Below are 9,118 nucleotides of genomic sequence, written 5' to 3'. Positions count from 1 at the left end.
GACAGCTATTTTATTAGCACTAATGGAAAGACCAAATTTAAAAGTGGATACAATGAAATATAACAGCTAACCTGTAGAACAGCCTTAGTTAAAAAAAAAAAAAAAGGAAAAGAAAAAAGAATAGAAAAATAAAGTTTTGAGAGGCCTTACTGAATTTGCAGTCTCAGCTTCCCCAAGTGGGTTTTTCAGATGCTATTTAAAAACTTAGACTAATGTCAGGCACAAATTATTATTTTTTGTCATTGATATGTCTTGATTTATGCAATGAAACACTAATTATTTCACTGTTCAGATTAAGTTTATCTGAACCTTGACTTTCCTTTGATAAAGATGACTTTCCCTCTTCCCTGAAAAATGAGAACATAGCCTGGACCCCTCAGAACCAAGGGTTCTTCCTAGTTGATACTACCCCCACGGAGAGAAAGTGGAAGGAACGCTCAGCGCCTGAGGACCACGGCTCTTTAGTTGCGCCATCGCCCACGGGCACTTTCAGGAGCTACAGTGACTGAAGGCCTCGGGACAACATCTAGCCTGGGAGGAGTTTCTCCAGACGCAGGAATAAGGAAAAGTCTCTTCTTCCTCAACGTGATGCTTAAATACTGTCACTGCCTGTCAATATAGGCAAGGGCTTCCAGTGCCAAAGTCATTTAGAAGTGATGCCTGAATTTGGCCTCCTCACCCCAATGACTGAGCTGAGGCTTGAGGACAGAATTTTGGATGAAGCAGAAAAGACTGCTTTATTTCTTTGCCAGGCAAAAGAGCTCACAGTGGGCTAATGCCTCCAAGACTGTGGGCCTGACAGGGAGGGAAGGAAGGGGGTTTGAATTCAAGGAGAGTCACTGGTTTCCTTAGAGATCACATTCTGGGTGACAAATTGTTGCAAAATTGTCCTTGCTTTTGCCGAAGCAGCTATTCCTTCCACTGGGCATGTCATTATGGGCACATTGTTGACCTCTGGCTTTGGGAATCTTCTAATATTCTTGTGCTTAGAACAAAGGGTGTGCAGGAAGGGAGGCTGTGGAAAAGTGCTAGAAAAAAAAGTGTGCAGTTTAAAGTCAGGCTGATATATGTCTCTAATATCTAGGCAGGCTGAGACCTGGGGCCTCCTTTTGCAGCACCGGCACAGGCCAGGACCTACATCTAAAGCAGCAAAACACAAAGAAACCACAAGAGACTACAAACAAGTGCCTGTGTGTGCAGTTGCAGTGAGTCATGAACAATAAGAGACAGAAAACAGAAACCCAATTGACATTTCTGAGGTGTTGGGGGCAAAAGCACACAGCCCCACCAGGGGGCTGGGCAGACCACCCAACCACCCCTCCTCTCCAGTCCCACCCTGGTGGGCCAGAGCAGGAAAAGTGCCATCTAAACCCTTGAACACTTAAGCAGTTACAAATACCAGATGGTCGCCGATGACAATATTCCCCACTGTGAATTCCTTCCATATCTATGGAAAGAGGGAAGTAGACGCCATTCTCCCCTAGCTGCTTCCTAATGAACTGGGGTTTCATCTGAGTTTTTTCTGATGGAAAAATGTACGTGTTCCTGCCATTTAGTAAGGGGTCATATTAGAGATTTTACCATAGTTTGACAAAGGTAGGATACACAGCACATCATAAGCTAAAAAACATATAAAACCCTGGAATAACATTGATGAGCACAAGCAATAGCTGAAATATTCCTGAAAACATAGAGCACAGCTTTTAGGAATTGAAAACAAACTTGGAAACCAATGAGGGGCGTCAGAGAGAACTTCAGGGGCATTTGTGTCAGCACTGTCAACATTCTGAATCTAGCTTTTTACATCATCAAGAAGGGAAGGGGCATTTCCAGAGTCATCAGGGATGTGAACACAGCGCATGGCAGGAGTAACCACACCGGTTTCTCCCTGAGAAGCCGTCAGTATGTCTAATGCCATCTGGCTCTGAGAAGCTGTCTTCCACACTAGGGGAAACTCCGTGTTCAACAGTGTAAAACTCTGCTGGCTATCATTCAGGGCTTTTGTGTGAAGTTAGCCAAGGCCTCTACGTGCAGGGTCACCTTCTTCAATCCTATATTTGGGACAAAGAAGTTGAGTAGACAATCAAACCAGAGCAGCATGAGGACAATCCCCAGCAGCAGCCCTTCTGCGAAGAGGCTGCTGGGTCATCCTTCTCCTTGGAATAACCAGGAACAGCCCAGATCAGAGCTCAGGCCAGGTGAGCTTAAGCCACTGAGCAAGGAAGACTTGGGGCTGCACACCTACTGGTGTGAGGACTGCGGCAAGTGTAAATGTGAGGAATGCACCCACCCAAGGCCTGCCATCAGGTTGGATCTGCGATGAGCAGTCCCTGCACTTGGCCCAGAATGTGACTGACTGGGACCTGTGTGTGCATGTGAAAGGTCTCATCTCTCATTGTTCCAATGATGGTGAGGACAGCTTGTGTCCCTGCCACCAGTCTCACCATTGTGCACACTGGTTGGCCACAGGTGTCATCTCCCTCTTCTTGTCCTGACCATGGTGTTACCTTCAGCCTAGGGTTGCCCCAAATTGTGCCAGGGGTGTTATGATCTGGTGAACAATTCTCAGTGACACTGTAAAAATTCACATAGGTTGCTGCAAAGCTCCCAATGTTTTTTCCAGACACAATGTGCTGTATCTCTGTTTACAAAACACCACCTGTGTCTGAGAAAACCAACTTATGCCCCACTACATGGCACAGTCACAAAACACCACACCACTATGTTGCACATTGGGACGTGTGTGAACCAATCAGCACATTTTCAGACTGTGTCTTGCCCCACAGAAGCCTTTGCTACAAGACCCTCACTTCCCTTGGACCCCATGCACACCACACAGTCACAGTAAAACTTAACTTTTACTTTCCAGTCTTCCTGGCAAACCGTTCAGTGCAAAGAATATCTATGTGAAGATACACCACTCTGTAAAAAAGAATATTTTAAGAGGCTATTTTAAATTTGATCTTGCTGGAACTTTTTATAAGGGACATCAACTTAAACTTGTAAAAGGCCTCCCAAGGTCAGGAAAGCCGTGCCTCCAGCCCTCACCTGCAGTGCCTGCAGGCCCAGGTGGAGTTTTCTCTTCCTGAGTTCCAAAATGTCTTGAGGTTCCTGCAGCTGCCATGAAGTGGCCTTCCTCATTCACTTGGAAAGGCTGCTAGGAACCTAAGAGTTTCCTGGAGGTCTCAGGTAGAAGGAAAAGATAAATGCTTCAATTCTGTTCGCAAAGTTGTAATTTACCAAATTCCTGTAAGCCATGATTGGCTTCAGGGGAAGATTACCTCATATCTGGAAAATAAAGATTAAAAGCCAGGAATATTTCAGACAAAACCAAAAATTGGAACTATATTCATCAGTTTACTCCATTTCATGTAACTAATATTTTGTTAACAGTTTTATGAAATAAAAAATTCCATTAGATTTCTTTAATTTCTTACCCAGCTCAGTGGTATGATCTGAAAATCAGAAACCTGTACTTATCAAAAAGTGCTTTCCATAAACCTTTTGAAAAGGAGACATTTTTCAAGGGCATCAGAGTAAAAGCATAACTGTCTATGAGTGACAGAAGGCTCAGGAAGGCATGGTTACAGACCTGATTACAATGCAGCTGACAAAGAAACGTGGTTAATGCTGTGACATACATTTTAAGACAATAATTGGAATTATGATTGATAATATTTTATCAGGACTTACCAAATTTTAGGAATTCCATAAAACTTCTAGAATCTTTATGTTAATAACATTCACATGTACAATATAATGTAAGATATTTTGTCATCACTCATTCAATAATGCTTCCTATGTAATTTAACATATCAAATGAATGCAATCAGTTTGGGATTTCTTTTGGGGATGCTCCAGGGGCTCTTTGAAACATTCCAAAGTTAGATGGAGGTCAAAGAAACTTAATTAATATTTGATAATTGGGAAGTTTGTCAGAGTTTTAAAATACTTGGTCAGATAAGATCATAGATCATTGCAAAACAATTCTTATTCGTTTAACCAGAATTACAATAAAATATTTCAAGAGCAGATAGGGAACGGATTGCCTAAAGACAAAGAAATTCACATAATCTGTTATCAGAAGCCACTCAACAGTTAAAGAAATCTTTGTTCCACTAACAGAGAGTAAAAACAAATGCGATCTTGCATCTGTCTACTCTTAACAAAATCCGTTTACCTAATTACATTTAATCAAGCCTTAGATTTTCTTAGAAAATCCTGACCATGTACAAAATTCTTTTCTCAGTGTGTCTTTTCCACAAACCTCCTTCAACTTTCTGTATCCATGTTGTTTTGTCCCTTATTTTTTTCCGTTCAGAAATAAAGAGCTTGAGGCCAAAATCATCTTTTTTTTTCCTTTTAACAAAAAGCAATTCCATTCCTCACACATTTATTTACTGAAAACATGCTTCCAACTTTTTCTTACTCACTGAAGGGTATACATACGGCATGTGGTATTACAGTAAAATACCACCTCTCCCCTAGTCATGGGGCTGTACCTAGTGTTGAACCAAGCAATCAAAATTCTTCCCAAGGGACTGTGATGAAACAGAAATGATGTCACCCATTTTGATCTCTAAGCACATGACACAAAGCCGACCTCAGCCAGCAGATGGAAGCCTCAGAAACCAGAAAGACCAGAAGCTGAAACTAAACTACAGAAATCCAGAATGGCTTCCAAGCCCCACTAAGCCCGTGATCACTACCCAGGTGGCACATTCCAGATCAGGAATTCCAGTTAAGGGGTTCCACCAGATTGAGAATCCCTTTTCCAGAGTCTTACCCAGACATGGGCCAGGAGCCCCGCTGTGCACCCATAGGGACTTATGCTAATTCTGGCTGAGGGGTCGTGACTTCTCTGATGCTGCTTTTCTTCTTCTCCACATAGCTTCAGTGCAGCAGGAAGTCTAAGCTAGTGCAGGTGAGAGGAAAAGTGTGTGCCCCCAAATCAATAGTGGCTTCAGCAGCTGCCTGGGTTGTCCCACCTCCATTCTCCACTCCGGTCCCAGAGTCCCAACCACCAGAGACAGAAAAGTATGACACTGATGAAAGAAATTGGAGAATATGCAAGTAAATTGAAAGACATCTCATGTTCATTGATTGGAAGAACTATTATTGTTAAGAAATATTTCTACTACTCAGAACGATATGTATATTCAATGTAATGCCTGTCAAAATTCCAAGGGCATTGTCCCCTAAAACAGAAACACAATTATGCAATTGAAACTTGGGTTTGAACAAATTAATAGAGTGTAAAAGTGTTCAAAAATGCAATAATTAAACGTTCAACTTTGTAAGTTAAAAGAAAAGAAAGATAAACACAAGTGAATTAGGTTTGAATCATTTAAAATAAAGTAAATTTTAATAAAAATTTAAACATAATTAGGAATTGAGAATGAAATGAAGAATGATTATTTTATTAATAACAATTTTAAAAAGCAAAACTTTCAGGGAAATAAAATAAAAAAGGACAATTCAGAATTCATTCTCATTCAGGATGTAAAAATGTAGAACTTTTAACTCTAACTAACAACAAGTGAAAAACTAACTAAACAAACAAAATCAATGACTCCTGTTAGAAGCCTCAGAGAACTGAGATTACAGGGCACATTGCCACCCCCCAAACTGGAGAGACAGACAGACGGACACAAAGACATTCACTGACTAGTGTAGAAATGCACAAGCAGAAATCTCCATGGACCCCAGGGACGAAACCCGAACCGTAGCTGACAAACTGCTGGAGGCTCAATGCTCCAGTCTGAGAGTTAAAAACTGCAGGGGGCGCAGTTTCAGGAGGCCCCCCACTTTTGTTCAGGATTCCTACCAGGTTCTCACATTGACAATTGGAGACAATGTGCTTCACTTCCAACAGGGGAAAAAGAAAGCAACTGTTTTGAAATAGGCCCACAGCATTTCATTCTTCTTAATGAGGGCTGCCCTCAAGAGACAATAAACAGACCATAAACAACTGGGGACTGAGCAGAACATAACCGCCCTGAAATACGCAAGTCCAGCCCTCCCTGGAGAAACCATATAAATGTAACAAATGTAAGAAAAGCAGTAGCCAGAGAACTAATCTTTATTCATACCAAAGAACTCACATGATAGAGAAACTTAATGTTCACAACAAATGTAAAAATGCTCTCATTGATCATAAGAACATATTCTCATTTTTGAGCAGACAGGTCTATAATGACTCTGGGTGAGCCTTCATCCAAGCTCCTGCCCTGGGTGCACACAAGAAAATGATAAACAGGAATAATCTCTAAAACACAAAAGAAGGAAAAGCTTTATTTTATTTGGAGAAGAAAGCTCTTAGATTGCACAAAATAATTCTTAATGGAGAATCAATTCAGTCAATTACGCGTTGGGTTTCTATTCCTCACACAGTGACACTTGCAGGACATGGGAGGATTCTCACTGCAGGAAACATTGTCAGTGTCATAAGTGGAAGACGGTCTTCAGTGATCACTCATTCCTCAGTCAAATTTTGTGATCTCACACTGCAGAGATGGCAATGTTTCAGTCAGTGTGACAAGGCCATCAGCTGGAATCCGTGTTAGAAAACATACTGAGAAGACAGGCTACAAAGAATCCTTTAGCACACCGCTGAGCATTGGTCTTTTGCTAATGATCTATTATTTTAAATTATAAGGTAAAGATAGGATTCCAAAGTGTTCCTGGAAATGCTGAAGGAAATTTTGGAAACAAGTAATAATCAACAAGATAAATCAACTGCAATCGATTCATACTTGCTTATATGCCTACAGTAAGAGTTGTTGCTGAATTTGTCTTGACAAAACCAGGAAACATTATGCTGAATAAAAATGGAACATTTTTTCCTTCAATAATATATTACTAGTAATCCTTCAGTCAATTCCTATAGTTAATGAAATAATAAACACTATTACAAAGATATACATCAATCAGAAGATAACTTTGATTCTGGAAATTGTGTTGCCAAAAATAATGTCTTAAATATTAAGTATATATATGTAAGTATTTGTATATGTATATACATATATATTTAATATTTATGCGTATATACAAAAATAACAAGAATGAGAGATAATTCTGATAAAAGAAAATTGAAATGTAGTTTAATTTTTTGAGGGGGCTTCCACACCAGCCCTCACTGGGTCCCTCTTCCGCCAGCTCCCCCTGCCCCCTCCACACCCACCCATAGACGGGAGCTCAGCCACCAGCCTGGGCACCTGCCTCGGGTTGCCTTGCGGCTGAACAGCACACATGTGAAATTAAAAAAAAAATTTACCCCAACAAAATGCCCTCTGTGCAAGTTAAAAATGAATGAATGAATGAATGAATATGTATGTATGTATGTATGTATGTATGTATGTATGTATGTATGTATATATGTATGTATGTATGTATGTATGTATATATGTATGTATGTATATATGTATGTATGTATGTATGTATATAAATCTCTCTCTCTCTCTGATGTGCTCCTTACACCCCGGGAGCCGCGAGGGGGCACGGACTCCAGCCAAAGGGCCTCTCCGGGAGCCGGTCCCCTCCGGCTGGCGCGGCTCCCCCGGCCTCCCCGGGCGCACTGAGCTCAGCGCCGCAGCCACTCGCAGCAGCTCTTTCTCCGAAAGCCGCGGCGCGGGGGCCGCTGACCGAGCGTGTGAGAGGGGCCGCGGGCCACCACCGAGGGGTGTGCGGGCTCAAGAGCCAAGCCGCCGCGCCGCCGCCGCCGCGCCCGGGGAGGCGGGTGTGCAGACCGAGCCCGAGACGGCGAAGCGCAGCGACAGCGGACGGCGCGGCCCCGGCCCCGGCCCCGCGCGCCGCCCCGTCCCCGCCGCCACCTCCGCGCAGCGCCGCCCGCCGGGCGCGCGCCTTCAGAGCCCCGTCCTCACCGCCCACCCCCGGGTCCTCGGGCTCCCGCCCGGACCCTCCGCCTTCTCCTCCGGGGTTGCTCAGCCTAACCCCTTCCCTCCCACCCAGCAGGGCTGCACAAAATTAAAAGAAAAGCAGAATGGGAGAAATGCTTTTCTTTTCTTGTTCCCTTTGGCTGGGTGGCAGTGCTGAAACTGTCAGGTCTTTTTGTCCCCAGCCCAAGCTCACAGTCACCTGGGGAGCTCCCGAGGGGCTGGAGTCTGTGAGAGCTGGTTGAAAACTAGCAGCACTCCACAGAGCCCGACCAGGGCGTCTACACCGCCGCCCGATCCCGCGGAGGGATCGTCCTCCTCCAGCCGCCTCCCTCGCTCTGCGTTTCTCTCCCAACCCCCGACCTCCTCTGCTCTCCGGCCGAGCCCGCTGTCCAGGGCCAGCCCCATCCTCCACCTGCCCCCTGGCTCCTCGGTCCCCGGCCAGACCAGCGATGAGACGTGAGGCAGGAGGGGGATTTGCGAGGGGACCTGCCTGCTTCCCACTCCCGTGGCTCCCTGCCCGTTGCCTCCTCCTGCCTCCTGCTTCCCTCCTGCGTCTTTCTGACGCTCCCTAGTTGCCTCTGGTGTGCGTCTGAGTGTGCTTTTTAAAAATTGCTCCTTGCTTTTGCAACCCTGAAGCCAAAGTGGGGTGATGGGGGCACCTAAAGGAGAAGCGGGATGTTAAAAAGGCAAAAGACTGTAGATTTGCAACACTGGAAAACCAGCGGAGCACCCTGGCTCATCTGATCTCTGTGCTAGGTGAGGACCTTCCCGGTTTTAGAGCAAGAATCTCATTGTTCTCAGTGCCCCCTATTTCCTCCGGGTTTAGGATCCAAGGAGTCCCAGCAAAATGTTATCCCCCTGGGCAGTAGCAGGGGGGTATCAGGGTGGTAGTTGGGGGGGATTTCTCAAGAAGAAGCAACCATTGCTCCCATCTCAGTTTTGGTAGCTGGGTGGAGGTCCGGGTTGAAAGTAAAAGTTCCCAAAATCCTGGTGGGTTTTGGTGAAGGGGATTCCAGAGCTGGGAGACCCTGCTTAGTGTGCATCCCCTTCAGTATCTGCCTCACATCCCTTGCCAGCTCCACAAGTTTAATTTTTAAACAGTAATAAGAAGTCAGTCCTAGGGGGTGGAGACTGGCAGTAAAATTTCACAGAACTCTGAGACCGGCAATGAGTCATTCCCTGCCTTACTTGTCATTGTTGTTGCTGAGATATGAGTGGGA

Source organism: Camelus bactrianus, chromosome 23 (genome assembly GCF_048773025.1).
Source record: "Camelus bactrianus isolate YW-2024 breed Bactrian camel chromosome 23, ASM4877302v1, whole genome shotgun sequence".
NCBI classification, from domain to species: domain Eukaryota; kingdom Metazoa; phylum Chordata; class Mammalia; order Artiodactyla; family Camelidae; genus Camelus; species Camelus bactrianus.
The sequence above is the reverse complement of the archived record's forward strand: the minus strand, read 5'-3'. Positions refer to the sequence as shown.